The sequence below is a fragment of the Coenobita brevimanus genome, chromosome 35 (genome assembly GCF_032717465.1).
Source record: "Coenobita brevimanus isolate Jiangsu-jjx chromosome 35, ASM3271746v2, whole genome shotgun sequence".
Taxonomy (NCBI): Eukaryota; Metazoa; Arthropoda; class Malacostraca; order Decapoda; family Coenobitidae; genus Coenobita; species Coenobita brevimanus.
This window is the reverse complement of record NC_136988.1, coordinates 21,854,843-21,865,049: the sequence shown is the minus strand read 5'-3', so window position 1 is coordinate 21,865,049 and position 10,207 is coordinate 21,854,843.

The following is a 10,207-nucleotide window of genomic DNA, read 5'->3' as shown; positions in this document are numbered from 1 at the left end:
ATGGTATCTTGTAGGTGGAGTGGGTACAAAGAATGAGTTATTGTAAACAAGTCCATTAATGCATTTATACACATATACTGCACATACCAGTTCATTGATTTCTTTCATCTTAAGTATGTTATTATTATAAAATATATCATTCGTATGCTCGTAGCGGCCTACTCGTTCGATTGCTCTCATGATTTGCTTCTGAGCTGTTTCTAAAGGTTTCAGAGCTGTTTTATTTGCCGCTCCCCATACTGCATGACAATATACTAAATGAGTATACACTAATGAATAATATATCAAAATCATTGACTGTTTGTTTAATTTATTCCTTGTTTGATATATAATGCCACAGTACCTTAATACTTTATTTCTAATTTGGATGATATGCTTATTCCACAGTAATTTATTGTCTAATACTATACCCAAAAATTTGGTTTCTGTTACTTCTTTAATGCTGTTATTATTAATAACTACTTGAACACTGTGATTTATTTTCTTATGTCCGTGGAATACAATAGTGTAAGTCTTATTTATATTTAATGTTAGCTTATTGGCTGAAATCCACTGTACCACCTTAGATATTTCTTCAGTTAAGGTATTTGTAAGAGTGTTTATATTACTGTGGCTTAAGTAGAAAGTACTGTCATCAGCAAATAGTACATGTTTTAACCTTTTTGTTGCGTTTGTGATATCGTTGAGGTAGATTAAAAATAATACAGGCCCTAAGATCGAGCCTTGTGGCACCCCTACATTTATTTCAGTAGTGGAAGATGTTTGATTATTAAAATAAATAAATTGTTTACGTTTAGCCAGATAACTCCGGAACCAGTCAAGTGCTTTCCCTGTAATACCATAGTGTGCCAATTTCTCAAGTAATATTGTATGGTCCACTGTATCGAAAGCCTTGGTTAAATCCAGAAACAGACTTATAGTGAACTCGTTTTTATCAAAGGCTGACAAAATGTGATCCGTGAAAGACAAAAGAGCATCTTGTGTGGATCTCCGTCTACGGAACCCATACTGATCATCGGAGAGCATACCTCTTTCTTCTAGAAAATCAATTAATCTGTCACAGACTGGACTCTCAATAATTTTACTTAAAGAAGGCAGGACCGAAACAGGCCTATAATTTTCAGGTGTATCACGAGGGCCCGACTTGTGTGTTGGTATTACTCTCGCTAACTTCAACTGATCAGGAAAGATTCCAGTAGCAAAAGACAAATTACATAAATGAGTTAAAATAGGACACAAAATTGTTATAGACCTCTTCAGCACCTTCACAGGAATATTGTCATGCCCAGCGGCTGAATCACGCATATTCAAAACAACTTTATTGATTTCGTCAGTAGTGACTTCCCTGAAAGTTAGCTCATTTATCTGAAGTTCAGGAAGATATGCCTGGAACTTAGTTTGAGTCTGGTTAATATTCTTTGCTAATTCTTTACCTATATTGGTAAAATAGTCATTGATTGAATTAGCAGTAATATTTCCTGCATGATTAAGCTCAGTGTGCCCTCTCCTCATTAATACTGAATTTACTATGTTCCAAGTCTTTTTAGAGTCCCCTGCCGAGGTTGCTAGTTTACTTTTATAATAATTCCCTTTAGCAGTCTTAATTGATTGGGTTACTTTATTTCTTACTTTACGGTATATGTCACCATATGTAATCGGTTTCTTTAGATATTTACGTTGTAAGAGGTTGCGATCTTTAATCATAACTTTAATTTCATGAGTTATGTATGGTTTATCCTTATATTTTTGCTTTATGTGAATTGTCTTTTCTGGGAAACATTTTTCGAAAATGGTTATAAATTCTGATAAAAGAAATCGAAGCAGGTTGCGAAATTGCTGGTCTTATAAATGCAAGACCAATCTACTTTTATTAGTTCTTGTTTAAAAATTTCTATATTGTCATCCGTGAAATCCCTATATCTTTTTATTATTTTTTTGTTTGGAGGCTTTATATTCAGTGAAAACGCTGAAAATATGGGAAAATGGTCTGAGATATCACAAACATATATACCATTAGTTATATTTCTGCTAATGTTATTAGTCCAGATTTGATCGATTACTGTAGCTGACTGGCAGGAGTTTATTACAAGCTCACAGTAAAATAGTCTGCCCGATTTGGCTGCCTGCTAAGAACTGATGCAATAACGCCGTCTTCAGGCGTGGGAAAGCGTGCTGACCTAGCAAGTTTAGTGGGGGCATGTATGCATTGGGGGGGGGACATATATACATCGGGGGTAGACATATTGTAGAGGGGGTACACTACTCCCCCGGGTAGCTGAGACGGTGTCTCCAGACACCGGGAGGTAAATGGTGTTTGATTATAGTAGTAAGGCAGGACCGGGAGGTGTGTACAAGGGAGAAGTATGATACAGGGGCAGTAGGGGAGACATGGCCATGTTGAGGGGAGGGAATTAGAAGGAACTATACATATAAGATATACAAGGATTAATAGGTACAAATCCAGTAAGGGGCGAAGGTATACATAAACGTAATGGGAATTACACAATAATAGATTGAGACATGATAAACAAGGAGTAGATATGAGAGTTCTATTGTTTTTTTCCTTCATTTTTTTTTTTTTTGTATTTTCTGTAGGATACACTGGCACTCACTAATGCATTAAAGAAATACCATCATTTTCTAGTAGGCAGAGTTCTGTTCACAGGTTGATTGTCAGATGGCATTGGTAGTCACTGAATGTGAGGGCACTAAGTACGGGGAGTTTCTACGTCGTGTGTAGGGCGTACTATGCCTGTAGAGACTCTGATTTCCTGGAGTCGACGTTCCATTTTTCTGACACAACAATGCACTGCACAGATGATGAGTAGAAAACCCATGAAAGCGATAACCACAGGGGGAAACACAACTGTTGGATGAACCCATGAACGGCTGAAGGCCAGAGAAAATTCATCCATAATGAAATCACTGTCATTGAGGAAGGTGAGCATGCGCAAGTTAGGGGAGGTGATGGTAATGTTGGCAGAGGGTAGGGTGGAAGGCATGTCGAGTGGTTGAAAGATGTCATAGGAGTGATTACGGACAGCTTGGTGATAGCGAGTGGCGTAAGTGATGACGGACTCTGATTTGACGGTACAATAGTCAGGTGCTTTGTAGAGACCACTAGCGGGGACGGATCGAACCGAAGAACCAGGACACATGATTGTGACAGAGATGGGAACAGCAAAGAAGAAGTACTGGACATGGTTGAGGTGAGCATGGTGGACCGGGAGGTCAGGAGCTGGGACAAAAGAACAGGCCGAGTAGATGGAATGCTTGCGAACTAAACCAGATTCACAGGGTGTAGCACTGCTAGGGAAGATAGCGAAAAGGTGGGCAGCACAGAGACGAGAGGTCGGAGTAAGGGAGGAACATTTCTGGAGGTCTGTGGAAGAAAGGAAGGCAACGGAAAGATGATCATGGGAGAGGAGGAAATATTCTGAAGGAACAGATACCTGTAACAAGGAGTTGTTGAGGCGGATAGGGAAGAGAATGATGTGGAAAAGGTTAAAGGGTATGGCAGAACCGAGAGGAATATGGACGACGACGTATGTGGTGAGAAGAGTGGCTTCGAGAACAGGATAATAATATTCAAGGGAGGAGTAAGGGAGGACTGGGGAGAGACCGAAGGTGGAGTGAGCCCATTCCAGGACAGAACGGAGAGCTGAGACAGGTAGTGACATGTCCATTGATAGCATCGACCAGGATACGAACCAAGGCAGAGACTTGAGACAAGAGAGAGTCAATGGCTAGTTGGAGATTATCCATGTTGAGTTTGAGGTAGAAGAACTGAGAGATAACGTTGAGATCTGAAAGGTGGCGTTGTAAGATATCTGTGAAATTGTTTAGAGTGGACGTGACTTCATTGAGTTGGGTTGTGAGCTTCTGTAACATAGTGTGTTGGATTTTACTGACTCGGCGTTGTGATTCTAGGGCTGAAGCTAATTGAGTGAGATCAGATTTGAAGCCAGAAATGTCACGGGCTGTAGCAACGCCAAACAAGCCACTCAGAATCTCACCGCAGAAGTCGAAGAGACCTCGTTTCACACGAGAACGACCCACAGGTGTCTGAATGGAAAATGTGTCATTGAGCTCAGTGAATCTGTTACTTATGTATTGCAATTGCCAGAAGAGTGGGAGGAAAAGGTTATAGAGATACTCATTCGGGTTGTGTGTCCCCATGAGGGCCGTGAGATGGGTCCTGATTCCGTGGAGCTGGTGCGCGTAGGCAGGTAGGGCAATGGCTACGTCGGCCGGGGGTGCAAGATCGTAGCGCAAGGAGACCTCGCCTCCTGAGCCGACCATTTCCCCGGGACGTACTCCAACATCGTCCTGATCTGACCCAGACCCCAGGAGGGTCAGCACTGCTAGCAGGGAGATCGCTAACATCGTACCTAGAAAATCAGGGTAGAGTTAATGGGGGAGGTCGTGAAGAGGTTGATGGGCAGAGCGCAGTTTGGACCGATAGTGATTGGTTGATGAATGAGCAGGTGGAGGTGGAGAGGAAGGAGACTGAGGGATAGGTGGAGACAAGGTAGACTGAGGAATGGGAGGAGGGGAAGAGGGGGCAAGAGGTTGTGTAAGTGACTCTTCCAGGACGAGGCCACGGGGTGCTCGCTTTAAGTCATCGACGTGGACCCATCTGGTGTCCCTAGTGGACAGGTCCTGGAGGTGAAATTTGTTGCCTTGTTGAGTGAGGACGCGGTGGGGCCCTGTAAATTTGTCATCCAACTTAGAGGAACGCGTATGGGAATGAGCAAAGACAAAATCGCCTACATTGATAGTGATAGGAGAGGCGGACTGATGTTGGCGCTGCAGCATGTCCTCCTGAGAAAAAGCCAAAGTGGATTGGACATACTGGTGGATTGTCTGGAAGTTGGCCAATTTTAGTTTAACATAATCATCCATGTTGTAGATGGGTTCTGGCTTTGAGGATAAGAGAGAGTATGGGAGGTCCTTGCCAAAGCCAAAGAGGACGAAGAAGGGAGATTCAGCCATGAATGCATTGATGGAACTATTGATGGAGGATGCCACTTGAGGAATCCAGTCATCCCAGGACGAACTATGGGAGCCTAGATGTCTGAGGCACTCTAAGATTTTACGGTTGTGGCGTTCTACAAGGCCATTGCAAGCCGGATGGTTAGGCACGACATTGCACCTACTGATATGAAAGCGGCGACAGATCTCATCTAGAAGGCTATTGTTGAATTCTGTACCATTGTCATTAAGAATGGTATGAGGGGTACTGAACGGGCAAATTACGTGATCTACAAGGGCACGTGCAACGCTCTTCGCGGTCTTGTCGGTGAGGGGTACAGTAGCGGGAGAAGTGGTCGACCGCTACGAACAAGTACTTAGCGCCAGATTCTGTGAGAGGTAGTTTTAAGAGATCGATTGAGACAGTTTCCCATGGTCGTGATGGGATTGGGTATTGTAAGAGAGGTGCTGGTAAGCCGGTGGATACTTTGTGGCGGTGGCAGGAGAGGCAAGAGTCACAGTGGGCATTGATATCGTGGCGCATGGTTGGCCAATAGTATTTGAGACGTGCTTGGCGCAAGCATCGGTCTTTACCTGGATGGGAAGCTGGAGGAGTATTATGAACAATATGAAGAACCATTGGTATCAGGGCAGCGGGGACAACAAGTTGGCGTACTTCGCAATTGGGCATATCTTTGACTGTTAGCAGTGTTTTCCTGTACAAGAGATCATCATCTAGCATGAACCCATCTAGTGATACTGGCAGAGTAGGTAAGGTCGAGGCATCGCCAGATTCTAGGAAATAAATGACTTTGGACCACATGGGGTCTTGGCGCTGAAAGTTTCGAACAACTTCTGACGTTAGTGTAGTATTTTCAGTTACTTCAGGCTGCAGTGATGTTATAGCTGCTGCTACGTGACGTGAGAGTGCGTCTGCAACTACATTCAACTTGCCTGGTACATATTGAAAAGTGGGATTAAAGTCCTGGATGATGACAGATCATCTAGCTAGTCTACCTGTTAGGTTGCGATTGTTGAACAAATCACATAGTGGAAGGTGGTCTGTTTGGATATGCACTGGATAACCATAGACTATATCTCTGAAATGTTTCAAGTACCAGATTACTGCTAGCACTTCGAGATCTGTGACACTGCAGTTACGTTCAGTGGTTGTAAGGGTGCGACTAGCATACGCTATTACGCGCTTCCTTGATGCTTCATCGAGTTGCATCAAAACGGCACCAAGTCCAGTGTCTGAGGCGTCTGTGAAGAGAAGGAAGGGTGTGGTATAATCAGGGAACGCTAGAACAGGGGCATTTACAAGAGCTGTCTTTAGCTTTTGGAAAGCTTGTGACTGGTCGTTAGTCCAAACAAAGGGCATATTCTGCTTGAGTAAGTGGGTCAGAGGAGAAGCGATCTTTGCATAATCCCGGATGAAGCGACGATGATAGCCACTGAGGCCCAGGAAACTTCGTACAGCTTCGGTAGTGGTGGGTTCTGGGAAGTTAATAATCGCCTTAGTTTTATCCTCATTAGTATGAATACCTTGTGCATCGACGACATGGCCTAGGAATTTGATTTTCTTTCGCAGGAAGTCACATTTACTGAGATTGATTTTCAGGCCTGCAAGCTGGAGGCGTTCAAAGACTTGCTGGAGTTTGGTAAAATGATCAGGGATGGATTTACTCACAACAATGATATCATCTAGGTAAACAAAAAGAGAGTGTCCCATCATACCGCTGAAGACTGAATGGATCAGTTGCATGAACACGGAAGGAACCTTTCTCAGACCAAAAGGGAGTCTCTTAAACTGAAAATGTCCGGAAGGGGTGCTAAAGGCTGTAACTGGGCGAGAGGACTCTTCCATTTCGACCTCCCAGTACCCGCTGAGGAGGTCTAAAGATGAAAAGAGTACATTATTGTCACCAAGGGATTCTAGCAAATCAGTGAGGACGGGTAACGGGAAACGGTCTGGAACGGTGACAGAATTGACCTTACGATAGTCGACTACTGGTCTAAAGTGGACTATTCCATGGACTGACGGAGGGTTCAATAATGTCTTGGTCTAACATGTTCTGTACCATTTGATCTGTCTGCTTTCGCTGGCTGTGAGGAAATCGATACACTGGTATGTAAATCGGCTGAGTTCCTGGTAGTAGTTCAATCGTATGTTTGACAAGGTCTGTTCTACCCATCGGTTCACCGGGTAAGGCAACCACGTTTCTGTACGAGGTCAGAAGGTCGAGGAGTTGAGGCGTATTTTCTGGGAAAACTGTACAAGTGAGATGTGAGAGCATATCGGGTGAATATGTCGGCGCAGATCCCGTAGAGTCAATAGTACATACACCGATTGGCGTATCATCAGTCTGAGTAGTAGGAATTGAGGAATCCTGGCACACCTTTACAGCCGCTGGGTATACTAGGAAGTCTCCAATCTTTACACCACTTTTAAGTTTTAGTGGAGCATTTGTGACATTGAGCAAGTACAGGTAGCATAAACTGTCCTCTAAGACTATACACCACACTGACCCATAAGTCAAGCCAGTCACACAACACATCTCAGGTAGGGTTAGTACATCCACTCCTTCTTTCGCACCGGCAACACAAACAGAAATTTTGGTGAACTCATGCGGTAACAAAATTGTGCACGTATTCGTTACTGCACGTTTCGTCTCTGTGTGTTGGAGAAGATCATTCAGACTGTGTGTGGTAGGTAACTGAGACATGTCTGAGTCAGCGATAGTGTTGTCGGGAGAGGAGGTAAGAGCCATGTTCGAGGGCTGAGATGATGTATCAGGAGACATTGAGGAATTTATGTCCTTGCTCGCAGTCAGTAAGGGAATGATCTCTGTATTCTCAGATGATGATAGTGGTGGTTTGGGCTGGGTTGGACTTTTTGGTAGTGATAGGGACAGAGGTAATTGAAGGACTGATTTGATCGTAAGAACAGGACGGGGACATTCCATAGTGTAAACCGGGAATCCAGAAATGTCTATACTACCACAAGCAGGTAATAATGCAATGGAGTGTTGTGCCATGGTGGAGAAACCAATAAGGGCATCTGCGGGATACTGCAAGTCATTAGTGACATGAAATTCAATTGGGATAGGGGGCAAATCTCTGTGGAGTTTGACTTCAAGGGTGACTCTTCCCTTAACCTTAAACTCTGAGCCGTCAACACCACATAGGCGAATGTCTGGTGGTTCTAGGAAACTGACGTGGTTGTGATGGCGATGAATAATTTATAAGGAATTTTCGGAGATGAGATTTACTGTAGATCCTGTGTCCAAGAAGAATGACGTTGGTATGTCATGACTGCTGCAGAGAATGACTAAACCCGAGGATGTTATGGGACTTACATGGCAGACGGGGAGTTGGGTTTCTGGTTCTACGTGATATTGGTCCGATACGGGCGCAGCGCTTCCCCCGACTGTTGGCGGTTCAGGTAACGACATTCCTCAGTGGTGTGAGTCGTGCTTGATTGGTGGTATTTGCAGTGTGGACGACGTGAGCGGGAAGGCGTACGCTGTCTGGTTTGGGAGTGAGAAAGTTTGTATGTACGGTCGCAACTGGATGCTCGATGTCCAGGATGACCACAGTACCAGCAAAGAATCGAAGATTGTCTGTTCCGTCGGGCGCTAGATGGATCACGACCTGCGGTAGGAGAAGGATGTGTGGCAGATCTGCCGCGTGAGGCTGGACGGGAGCGTGATTGGTCTGGGGTAGTGGAGGTGTGACAGACTGAGGAGGCCAAGAGTTGGGTGGTGCCCTGACGCGTGTAGTTCGAACCTGTTCTTTCATGAATGGCTTTAGTGACCTGAATAATTTTATCTCCTGGATTGAAACCGATTTCCAAGGCTAGCTCTCGCTGTTTAGGAGTAAGCCAGTGAAGGAATCTCAGGTAACCAATTAAGTCAGCAAAGTTGGTGTGTGAAAGCATTGGAACGCCATTCTTGTCTTCTAACCATTTCGTGCCTACCAGTAATTGGAGCATCTCGCTACTAGTTGCTTTCATGGCGGCGGCAGCTTCGCGGAGCTTGGCATATTGCGCTGGGACGCGCAAGTCCTCATCTAGTTGGTTTAGGAGATTAATGAATCCCATGAGAGACGCGGTATTTGAATGCTGGCAACAAAGGCTGATGAGTTCCTTACGAAAATCAGCAAAGGTACGAATGCTATCGAAATGTCCTGCACGGATCTCGGATCCGATGTCCGATTTACCGTGGTGCAAGCGACCGAGGAGGTAGGCTACTTTGAGTGATTCATCGGTTATTTGTCTATTGTGTATTTCTGTGTCGACTTCTCTGAGGAAATCATAGACAGACCAAGTTGGGTAATGGCCGGTGAATTTGGGACGATTGGCATCGTCGAGATAGATAGACTGTGGAGGGTTGACCATGGCTGGAAGTGAAGAAGTGGCGGCAGGAGAGGTGTGGGAGAGAGAGAAGGTAGTGGCAGTTAAGGGCGAGCAAGACGGGGTATGAAGGGAGGCAGGAGAGGGAACGACAGGGGAAGGAGTAGAGGAAGAAGAAGGGAGTGGAGAGGCAGGAGTAGAAGAGGAGGTATCTGGATTTACGAGTGTAGGATGGGTAGGAAGTGATTCTGCGGGAAGTGAAACGGGAGTCTCAGGTACAGGGCGGTGGTACTCTTTGCCACTTCGTAAATGAGTGATTGTGTTAGAGTCGGCAGACGGGGTATGAGCAAGTGATGTTTCCGGGTCGAGAGGGCTGGTGGTAAGCGGTTGACGTGGAAAGTATGGCATTTAATGCGGCAATGGAAGATGAAAGGATGAAGATGGATACGTAGGTGGAAATATATAAATAACAATGAGAGAATGGAATACATGAGTAGGCGTGAAAATGAATGAAGGTGCGGGGATGGATGGTTTAAATAAAAGGCGAAGGATGAGATGGAGTATAAATAACGTAGGTGAAGATGAAAACGGCGTAATGGAAATGAGATGGAATATTTACAATAACCAATCTGTAGAGAAAATCGAGGATACTCTCTATAGAAAGGAAAGATATACTACAGTTACACAGTAGAGATGGGAGTGTTGAGATGTATGACGTGCAGGGGTGGCTGGGCGTAGCTGGGCTGGGGCGGGTCGGGGCGGGATGGGGCGGGGCGGGGCGGCGGTGGAGAGACAGCTGGGCGGAGAGGAGAAGAGACGGCGCGATGAATCACCGGCAGCGAGTGGCGGTCGTATTAGGCTCCGTAATGCAGACCAGAT